This window comes from Orycteropus afer, unplaced genomic scaffold, assembly GCF_000298275.1.
Source record: "Orycteropus afer afer isolate SDZICR_OR568_19922 unplaced genomic scaffold, OryAfe1.0 scaffold00318, whole genome shotgun sequence".
Taxonomy (NCBI): domain Eukaryota; kingdom Metazoa; phylum Chordata; class Mammalia; order Tubulidentata; family Orycteropodidae; genus Orycteropus; species Orycteropus afer.
This window is the reverse complement of record NW_006921905.1, coordinates 1,836,349-1,847,966: the sequence shown is the minus strand read 5'-3', so window position 1 is coordinate 1,847,966 and position 11,618 is coordinate 1,836,349.

Genomic DNA, 11,618 nt, shown 5'->3' with positions numbered 1-11,618 from the left:
AAAGGATGAGGTGAAAGTGACTAAGAGGATTCCAACAAAATATTACCTGATATTGTGCTAGAAGATGAGTCTCCTAGGTTAGCAGACACTCAAAATATACAGTGGCCACTACCATGGACTCAAGTACACCAATGATCATGCAAATGGCACAAGACCTGGCAGTGTTCCATTCTGTTGTATGTGGGGTCACCGTGAATCAGAGCTGACTTATAGTAACAGGCAATAACAACAATATACCTGATCTTATCTAGTCCTCAGAAGATCATGCAATGAGTAAAATTAGAGACACTAATTTTAGATAAGAAAAGTCAGGCTGAGGAAGCTTCAGTATCTTGCCCAGGGTCAACCTTGAGTTCAATACATTTTTGTCTTTCTACAGAGTTTACATGACCCAAATAATAGTTATGTTTTGCACTGGGTTTTACTTCATGCGTATTAGAGATAGAGCTCCCTATTAGAAAGTCTGTAAGAAGAAATGAATATTAATTGAGTTGTAGAAAATATATATGTAACAAATGTAAAGTTAGGAAGATAGTGGGTTTTCAAATTAGTGGTTTCTAAGATCCATTCCAAAACTGAGAGATTCTAATTGATACATTGATTACATTTTATTGTATTTTAGTGAAAAGTTGTCTAAAGTTTATTTTCCAGTTTTTATAGATGAAGGTGGCATAGTGCCTAAGGAATTTGACTGCTAAGCAGAAGGCTGACAGTTCCAACCTACCAGCCACTCCTCGAAAGGCAGGTTGGGCAATCTACTTCTGTAGTGATATCACCTCAGAAACACAAGGAGAGGTCACTATGAGTTGGGTCCAGCTCAATGGCAGTGTGTTCGTAAGTTCGTTATAGATGAGGGTGATGAATTAATAATGACTTCAGTTTTAGAACAATTTGTAAAACTAAAGCTATTATTAATTCATCTCCCTTGGAGAGTAGAATTTATAGCTCTGGACTTTGGCCTGAATAATCTCTTTCTTTTGGATCTGGCCACATCTATTCCACTGATCCACTTCATGCAGATATTATTAGATGCTATGGGCAAGTAATGATTATATCTGCTGTACTTTCAGTTGTTATTACAAATCCAAATTCCTTCTGACTGTCTATTAGTGGACTTTTAGTAGTTTTCTACTAGGGTAAGTTCACTGTGCCAGGAATCCTCTTAGTCGCTTTCACCTCATCCTTTACTCATCTTGCTGGTAATATCTGCTACCTTTATACATGGCTTATAATATTTTTCAAGTATATTACACTTAGATTGGATGAAACACCAATTCTGAGGTGGTTGAATAATTTTCAGCTTGCATGTTGTGGCCTAGCAATTGGTAATGGCAGCAAGAACAGTGGATGGAGTTTGCTTTGATGCCACATTCAAGCTCAGCAGTAAAGGTTGATGTAATGAGTAAGGATGGGATCAATGGACTACGTATCAAGTAAATGCCATTTGCACTGTAAATTGCTCTTAACCATTGACTGTTTTCTCAAACTGGGTTTGGATTAGATGGTGGCAGACAATGAGAACATAAGAGCCCTGTCCAACAGAGAGGGAAAACCTGTATCATCCAGAAAAATAAGGTAATTTGATCTGGAGTATCCCTTATTGGCACTGTCAAAGAAGGGAACAAAAAAATAAGAAATAAATGTTTTTAAAGAATATACAATGTTTCAGAAACTCCAGAACATATGATCATAAGCAATCATTTGACAGATGGGGAAAAAAAAATGATCTCAGCAAGTTGGACAGGGTGACAAAGCTAGCAAATGATGGCAATAAGGTTGGAGCCCAGTCTTCACTTATGCTTATGTTCATTCTCTCTTTGGCAAACCATTCCAACTCATTCTAAAAGGCAAGAGATGTGTCATTTAAAGAAAGGAGGAGAAGCATAGTGGAGCACAATGTGATACAAAGAACTCTAATTCCCTCTGCTTTAGTGACCCTGAACAAGTCACTCATCCTAATAATATTAAAGGTTATGTTTTATTGAGCCGGAGGATGCAATGAGCACTTGAGATAATTGCTTATTTAATTCCTAATGTACTCTATGAAGGAAAAGAGATTAGTTCTATTTTACTGATTAGGTTCAGGGAGGTCAAATAACTTTTCCAAGAAACACCTAGTGGGTATCTAGGATGAATATCTGGGTCTGTTAGACTCCAAACCCTAGTTCTTAATCATGGAACTTCCATAGTAATATAACAGCTTACAGGATAAATTAATGCTTTGGGTGAAATTACTGCCATGATAGGTGAACTGAAATAAAAGGAGAAAGGGATTATGGAACTAATAAGAAAGATACTGTATTGGTAGGAGCAGGATGATAGTGTGAAACAGAGGTAAGCACTGCAGTGTATCTAAAGTGTCTCTACATAGTGCACAATAATAACTTTATGTTCTGCTTTCCTCTCCCTCTCCTTCTCCATGCCTATGTTATTGTAACTAACACTGTAAGTAAGCACCAGCTCTCAAATCCAATCTTTGTTCTTTGGTGAAAGCTCCTCTTGTTAGGCCTAGGGGGATTATCTGGGTAAGCCAGGCTACCACCTAAGAATATAAGCAGAGAACTATTAAGAAGAAGAATTATAGACTAAAGTGACCAGGGTCTCTGGCTTAACAGGGTGCCACCATTGCATACTTTGGAAGGAGCCTGACAAGTATCTGAAAACAAGCAAGGACTTGTGAAGCTTAGGGGACTTCTTGCTTTATGCAGGAAAATTTTCATTCAGGACAAGTATGGAATTCTTAAGTCTTATTAGGTACTCATATGATTTTTCTTATCCATCCATTTTGCATTTTTAAAATGCTTTGCAGTGGAGGGGAAAAAAAAAAAAAAAAAAAACCCCACAAAAAAGAATGGCTACGGAAAGAGATATTGTCTTAAAGACAGGAAGCTAGCCAAGGGCCATTCCATTTGAAACCAGAAACCAGTTAAACTGGCTCTCAGGCTAAATAGGCTTTTCCTGGGATATCATTTCTATGAGACTTCCTTTTAGGACCCAGTCTAGCTGCTGAATTTGTGGCAATACCATGGAGCACTAGGCATGTTGGGAGAACAAGTTTTCAAGGTGAGAGATTCAGAGTCTAAATGCTAAATGGCTCATTAGAAAAAATAATAGTTAACAGTTAAGAACCTATGTACTATGTGTTTGACCTCAGATTTACCCTTTAGTCCTCACAAGAACCCTGGGAAATAGTGCAATCATTCCCATTTCAGGGAAGAGGAAACTGAACTCTGAGGAGAGACATGACTCCTGGAGGCCCCATATCTAGTGTGAGCCTGGGCTTTAAAAGAAACTAGTTTCTGTCTGAAATGCTAGATTCTATTAATAAGAGTTCACTTGGCTCTCTTCCCTTAGCTTTTAGGGTAAAGATAATTGAGCTTGCATGATGTACAAAAATTAATTAGACATGGTTCCTACCCTTGAGTTTTTAATCATATGTGCATGGTGGAAAGAGGTTTGGATGTCGGAGGTGCAGATAGGTAAATGGTCAACCATGAAGAAAGAAAGAAATGTCTTTATGATGTTAAAAATAATAAAAAATCAATGAAATTGAAATATAAGGTTCATTCTGAACAGTTATTCTATATGGTTATAGGGAGACAATTCTGATTAAAATTGAAAGAATCTTCGTTTGAAGAAGGCTAGTCACATTGAAGCTTATAAAGAAAAGAGAAGGAGAAAAAGAAAAGATCAACCATTGGCTAATCTTAATATGATTGATTGAACCTTGTCATCCTCCTTTTACTCATATCAACTGATATCAGGTCTCTGGCCCTCTACCCACCTGCAGTCATGATACTTTTGAAATTTAAATTAAGTAAGCCCAGCATGAACAAGAAAGAAAAGATTAGCAAACATGGGTGTGCAGTGCAGTAAATTACTTAGTATGGCTTTTCTACCCATAAGTCATTGTAAACTCAGTGGTGAAATGAGCAACTGAGGAGCTCCTGATTGTAAATGTTATCCACGTGGAGTATTTCTGTTGGGTGTGGCACAACGCAATGTCATGGGAGGTTCTCTCTCACGTGCTTAGAATTCTGATGCTATGATTGGCTAGTTTGGCCACTTGCCAAGCTCAAAAGGAGGCCTCCTAGAAGCAGAACGCTCTCTGACTGCTGGTTGAGGAAGACGTGCTGCTGAAAGAGACATGGGCTCCAGAGATATGCGTTGCTGGGTAAGAGACACAAGAGACACACATTGCTGACTGAGACACTGAGGAACCAGCACTGCTGGGAAAGAGACTGTGAGAGACTGTTGGCTGAGGAATGGTGGGCTGGGAGAGAGGCTGAGCATTTTTCCTGAACTCGAATTGTAGCCTGTGGTGCGTCCCTAATAAACCCCATAATCTGTGAGCTCTGTGTGGCCACTGCAGCGAATTATCGAACCCAGGAGAGAGGTGGTGGGTGCTTTGGGAGGATCGGTTGATGAAAGGGCTGGAGGGACGCAGCATGTCTGGCCTTACAGTAATAGGCCTTGGGCTATTGATGGTGATTCTGCCTTCCTCTTGTGGGGTTCTAGGAGGTCAGAACATGTGGCCTCCTCCCTGCCCTTTCAGCAGTTGGTGTCAGAAGTGGTGGGATTCATTGCAGTGGCTCCAGACTCATAGAAGCACCGGACTTTGTAAAAGAAAGAAGGAAAGGACCTGGGAAGTGAAACTTTGGATTGTTAGGTGGTTACTTTGTTTGGTGTCACCTCTTAAAGGAGATAACTGATCCAGAGGCTAGGGCTTTTAGTTACACCCAGCCAAAGGCCCAAGGCCATATATAGAATGTGATGGTAATCCAGGTGAAGAGATGAACCTGGAATGTCTTTAAAAGGATTATGTGTTTTGGATTATGTGTTTATCTGAATGTACTAAGGCTATTGAATGTTCTCTTACTTGCTTGTACATTAGAAACAATTATGGGTATGTGGATAACAGGGAGTGTGTAAGTCCGCCTTCAGCCAATACATGATTGGATATGTTAAAAGGGGAAATAGAATTTGCCCATCAGAAACACAGACTTTTGTTTTAAGCCCTGTCTGTAGAGAGTACTAGGAGTTTAGGTAGAAAACCTGGGCCCCACCCAGTACTACTGAGGGAACAGAAGATTTGCATTTGAATAAGGACCTGAAAAGGAAAAAAATGACTGGCTCTTTGAATTTCAAGCAAGCTGACTGGTTTTGGGTGCATCCACAAGGGAAAGTCATGGTCAGTGAGAGAAACCCGTTGATGAAAGGGCTGGAGGGAGGCAGCATGTCTGGCCTTACAGTAATAGGCCTTGGGCTATTGATGGCGATTCTGCCTTCCTCTTGTGGGGTTCTAGGAGGTCAGAACATGTGGCCTCCTTGCCCTTTTTGCAGGTGGAAAAAAAAATGGCGCTGATTACATTAATTTTGGGTCAGGAATTTTTTTTTATTGTTTATGGTTTCATGGATAAGAGAAATCTTCAAATAAAATTAAGATGTCTGTTATTAATTTTTCTCTGTGACAGTGATGTACCTGAGAAGAGCCTGCACTTCTGCAGATAATCTCATAAAAGGCATCAGTGGGACAACAAGGAAGACATTCTGTATTGATCATCAGAATCCTTCAAAGTGAAAGTCCAAATCTGGTTCTTGTTTGACTGGAATTTGGATTTCTGACCCCTCCTAGAAGGTGCTTCATTGTAATCCCCATTATTAACAGCTTTCTGACATCTTTCTATTTTGCTGTTTTCTCACCACCTATGCACCAAACAGGGTACCTAGATGTTCATCTTTGAGATTGATGTATTATACACTTGAACTCTATATCTGATGAACAGAACTATGTTAATAACCTGATATTTATTACTGATATTATTAATGATACATAGTATAATTAATTTCTTGAGATGGTCTAGAGCTCAGCAAAATTTTATTCAGTCTTTTGTAAACCAGGAATTCTAAAACAGGCACATGAGGGTAAAACAGCCACCAAAGCCTTTGGCCAGTACAATGTTTTGATTTAAACTTTTTTTAGTTTTTCAACTAAAAACACCAGGAGCATTGGTGGTACAGTGGTTAAATCCTCACTTGGTAACTGAGAGCTTGATAATTTAAATCCACCAGCCACTCTGCAGAAGAAAGCTATGACAGTCTACTTCCTTAAAAATTTACAGCCTTGGAAACCCTATAGGGCAATTCTACTCTATGTCATAGAGTTGCTATGAGTTGGGTTTGATTTGATGGCAATGTTTATTTACTTATTTATTTTTATTTATTATTTTTTTAACAGCTTTACTATGGTATAAATTACATATCATAAACTTAACAAATTTTAACTGTGCTCTTAAATGATTTTTAGAAAAATTTAAAAGTCGTGTAACTGTTACCACAATCTAAATTTAGAATGTTTTAATCTTCTCCTCCCTCTTCCATCCCCCTAAAAAAACAACTAATGTCTATTTTCAGTCATTCCTCAGTTTTGCACTCTTCCCAGACAATTACTAATTTATTCTCTGTTTCTTTATATTTGCCTTTCCAGATATTTCATATAAAGACAATGATAAAATATGTGGGTTTTTTTGAGGTTCATTCATATTATAGATTGTATCAGTACTTTGATCCTTTTTATTGCCAAATAGTATTGAACAGTACTTATATGTTTATCCATAGTTGATGGACACTCGGGTTGTTTCCACTCTTTGGTGTTAATGAATGATACTATTATAAACATTAATGTACAAGTCTTTTGCAATGTTTTTCATTTCTCTTGGGTACATATAAATAGGTGGAAGTGCTGGTCATATGATAAATTTTCTGTGGGCAAAATATTGAATGATGCAGGAAACATCAAAAGAAGATGGAAGGAATATACAATCACTGGACCAAAAAGAATTGGTCAACATTCAACCATTTCAGGAGATACCATATGATTAAGAACCAATGGTATTGAAGGAAGAAGTCCAAACTGCATTGAACTAATTGGCAAAAAACACAAGTCTCTAGGAATTTATTTATAGAATAGTCATTGAGATATTTCAACAAATGGGTGCAACACTGGTGGTACTTTCTAGTTATGCCAAGAAATTTGGAAGCCAACTACCTGGCCAACCAAGTATAAGAGATCCATATTTGTGCCTCTTGCAAAAGGTGATTGCAGTGTAGTAAATTACTTAGTGTGGCTTTTCTAGCCATAAGTCTTTGTAAACTCTGTGGTGTAAAAGTCATCCACCCGGGGTATTTTTGTTGGGCACAACCCAAAGCAATGTTCTGGGAGGTTCCTGCTCTCTATCAGGTGCTTAGAATTCTGATGTTATGACTGGTTAGTTTGGCCACTCTGCCAGGCTCAAAAGGAGGCCTCCTAGAGGCAGAAGAAGTCTCTCTCTGGCTGCTGGTTGAGGAAAATATGCTGCTGAAAGAGACATGTGCTGCTGAAAGAGACACGCTCTCGTGAAAAAGACACGTGCTGCTGGGAAAGAGATGCAAGAGACATGCATTGCTGAGTGAAATCCCAAGGGACACACACTGTTGGGACAGAGACTGTGAGAGACTGCTGGGAGAGAGACTGCGGGCTGGGAGAGAGACTGAGTGTTTTTCCTGAACTTGAATTGTAGCCTGGTTCTTCCCTAATAAACCCTGTAATCTGTGAGTTCTGTGTGGACACTGCAGTGAGTTATCGAACCCAGGAGACAGGTGGTGGGTGCTTTGGGTGGAACAGTTGGTGAAAGGGCTGGAGGGAGGCAGCATGTCTGGCCTTGTGGGAATAGACTTTGGGTTACTGATAGTGAGGCCGGCTTTCTCTTGTGCAGTTAGAGGAGGTCAGGAGCTGTGGTCTCCTTGCCCTTTTTGCAGTGATCCAACAGAATGTAGAAAATATTAAATAATATTGTTAGTATCAACTGCAATAAAATTCTGCTGAATAAATATATTGAATATATAAATATATTGAATAAATATATTGAAATATACTATAACAGTATATTGAAACTTCCAGACATGCAAGCTGGATTCAGAAGAAGATGTGGAAGTGGGATATCATTGCTGATGTCGGATGGATCTTGGGTGAAAGGAAAAAAATATCAGAAACATGTTTACCTGTGTTTTATTGACTATGTAAAGGTATATGACTATGCACATCATAACACACTATGGATAACATTATTAAGAATGAGAATTCTGCAAGACTTAATTCTGCCCATGAGGAACATGTACATAAAACAAAAGGCTGTCATTTGAATAGAAAAATAGGGGATACTGTGTAGTTTAAAATTGAGAAGGGTGTGCATTAGGGTTCTATCTTTCCCCATACTTTTTCAATCTGTATGCTGAGCAAATAATCTGAGAAGCTAAACTATATGAAGAAGAATGTGGCACTGGGATTGGAGGAAGACTCATTGACACTCTCCAATATGCAGATGACACAACCTTGCTTGCTGAAAGTGAAGATGACTTGAAGCACTTATGGATGAAGATCAAACACTATAGTCTTCATTATGGATTATACCTCCACATAAAGAAAACAAGACCAATAAGCAACATTTTGATACATGGAGAAAAGATTTCATTTTACTTGGATCCACAATCAACAGACATGGAAGCAGCAGTCAAGATTGTAGATGTGATATTGCAGTAAACCAAAAAAAAAAAAAAAAAAACTACTGCCATTGAGTCACTGCTGACTCATAGTGACCTCCATTGGGTTTCCATGGGGTAATTCTTTACAGAAGTACATTGCCCTGTCTTCCTTCTCAGGAGTGGCTGGTGGGTTTGAAATGCCAACCTTCTGGTTAGCCGTCAAATACCTTAGGCACTGTACCACCAAAACTTGTGGTATTGCTCTGGGACTGTTTTAAAGTGTTAAAAAAAGCAAAGATGTCACTTTGAAGACTAGGTGCAACTGACCTGTGGTAGGTAAGGTTATGTGTCAACTTGACTGGCCTGGTTTTGAGTGGCTCTGTAGCTGGTGGTAGTTATTCTCCATGATGAGACTAGCAATCAGTTCCATGGTGGAATCTGCCAAGAGCAGCTGAGTAGCTGTTTTAGGGATGTGGTCTGTTTCCCATATAGAGGGAGAAGCTTTGGGAATGGTCTGCAGCTTTTTGGCATGCTTGAACCCTGCATTTAGTCAAGTCATTGTTCAGCAGGCTGCCATACCCTGCTGATCTTGGGACTTTTTCTGGACTTGAATTATGGCCTGCTGTGTTGTTTGGTAATATTGGGACTGTCTCTTTTTACTTATCAACTTTGGGTTTGTCAGCCTCCGCAACCAGCAGCTGTCTGAGTGAAGAAAAGCCTCCAGCTTCAGTGTGCTGGAAGCAGGAGGCAGAGCTGTAGCTCAAGGTTGAGGATCTTTCCCCCAGTCCTTAGAGCCTGGTACTTTGAACTTGGACTTCTAACCTCCCAAACTGTAAGAGAATAAACTCCCATTTGTTAAAGTCATCCCAGTTTGGTATTTTCTGTTAGAGCGGCAAGAAGTAACCGAAATATAACCCAAGCTATAATATTTTCAATCACCTCATATGCATGTGAATGCTGGACAATGAATAAGGAAGACCAAAGAAAAATTGATGCCTTTAAATTGTGGTGATGGCAAAGAACACTGAAAATACCAGAACTGGTAGAAGAACAAACAAATCTGTTCTGGAAGAAGTGCAGCAGGAATGCTCCTTGGAAGTGAGTATGCCCAGATGTTACCTCACCCACTTGTGTCATTCTGTCAGAAGGGACCAGTCCTTGGAGAAAACTATCATGCTTGGTAAAGTAGAGGGTCAGTGAAAAAGAGAAGAGCCTCAGTGATATGAATTGACACAGTGGCTGTGATGATGGGCTCAAGCACAGCAAAGATTATGAGGATGGTGAAGGATTGGGCTGTGTTTTCTTCTGTTGCACATAAGGTCATTATGAGTTGGAGCAAACTGGATGACACCTAACAACAATAACAAAAGCAGCAAGATACATTTTCAACAAAACTTTTTTTGCATGTGTTATTAATGATATTGTTTGATAATTTCCACATTCTGTTGTATGATCTTTCTTTGCAATGGGAACAAATATGAATCTATTCCCATTTATTGGCCAGGTAGCTGTTTTTCAAATATCTTGGCATAGATAAGTGAGCATCTCTAGTGCTGCCTCTGTTTGTTGAAACATTTCAATTAGTATTACATCAATTCCTGGGGCTTTTTTTTTTTTTTTTTGCCAGTGCCTCAGTACAGCTTGAATTTTTTCCTTCAATCTCATTGATTCTTGGTCATATGCTAATGAGTGAAGGTTGACATAACACTTTTGGTACAGTGATTCTGTGTATTTCTTCCATCTTCTTTTGGTGCTTCCTGTGTCATTCAATATTTTGCCAATTGAATCCTTCAGTATATATATTTTCAAAATTTTATTGTGATTTAGGTGAAAGTTTACAGAGCAAATTCATTTTCCATATAGCAATTCACATACAATGACAAGCCACCAATGTCTCCTGACATTGACTGCAATTTCCCACAATACAACAACTCCTCTCCCACTTCCTCCCCATAGTTACCTCTTCCCTGAGTCCTTCCCTCCCATCCACCTCCCAAGTTGTCTCCCTGTGCATACACAGCCCTTCTATTCTCCCGTGATTGTTCTCTCCAAAGAGTGTATCTACCTAATGTAAAATATCAGCTAATATATCTGTCTTTTGTCTGGCTGGAAGCCACAGGAGAGAGTTCAATTCAAGCCTGAAGGGTAGCTAGGGACCATAATCTCAGGGGTTCTGTCAGGCTCTATCAGACCAGAAAACGTGGTCCCTTTTTTTTTTTTTTAATAATTTTGAGTGTTATTCCACATTGTTCTCCCTCTCTATCCCTACATAGATAGTGTTCTCCCACTCTATCTCCTACATAGATCCCCCACTGAGTGGTTGACAGTGATAGCCAGGCACCATCTAGTTTTTCTGGTCTCATGGTTGTATAGCCTGAGGATCACATGGTGTACCAGCCCTTGGACTAATTGTTTCCATGTGTCTTTGTTTTTCTTAATTCTTCTTTGCTCTGGACAAGGAGAGACCCATCATTACATCTAGATGGCCACTTGCAAGCTTTTAAGATCCCAATCACTACTCGCCAAAATAGGATGTGGAACAATGTTTTGTGTAGTATGTTATGCCAATTGAGCTTGCTGTCTTCTGTTACTATGGTCCCGAGACCACAGGTACAACTACTTGCTCCTTCTATGTGGTTGGCTGTGGCCAAGAAGTGACTACAACCTTTTCCCTTGTTAGCTCTACTGTATACCTGGAAATACTTACAGAACATACAAATATACTTGTAGAAACATTGTCTGCCAATCCTGCACATGATCATGGGCACATTCCCCCCTGCATAGATATGCTTAATAGTTCAGCCTGTCCACCCATCTATCAATGTTTGCCTTCACTGACAATTCAGTACTGTATGTGCAAAAGGGTACATCTTTATTGTCTATACCTCCCATGCACCTTTCTATGTCTTCTTCTTCCTCAAAACCACCATGTTGATCATTCACATTTGGTACATTGCTGTTCTGTTCATGCAAATAAATACTTGTATCTAACTATCTAACAGTGTTCCCTCCCTTCCCCTCCCACCCCTGGTAACCAACAAAGAAAATTTCCTTCCATATATAAACCTTTCCTTGACTTTTTACAATAACGAGTTAAT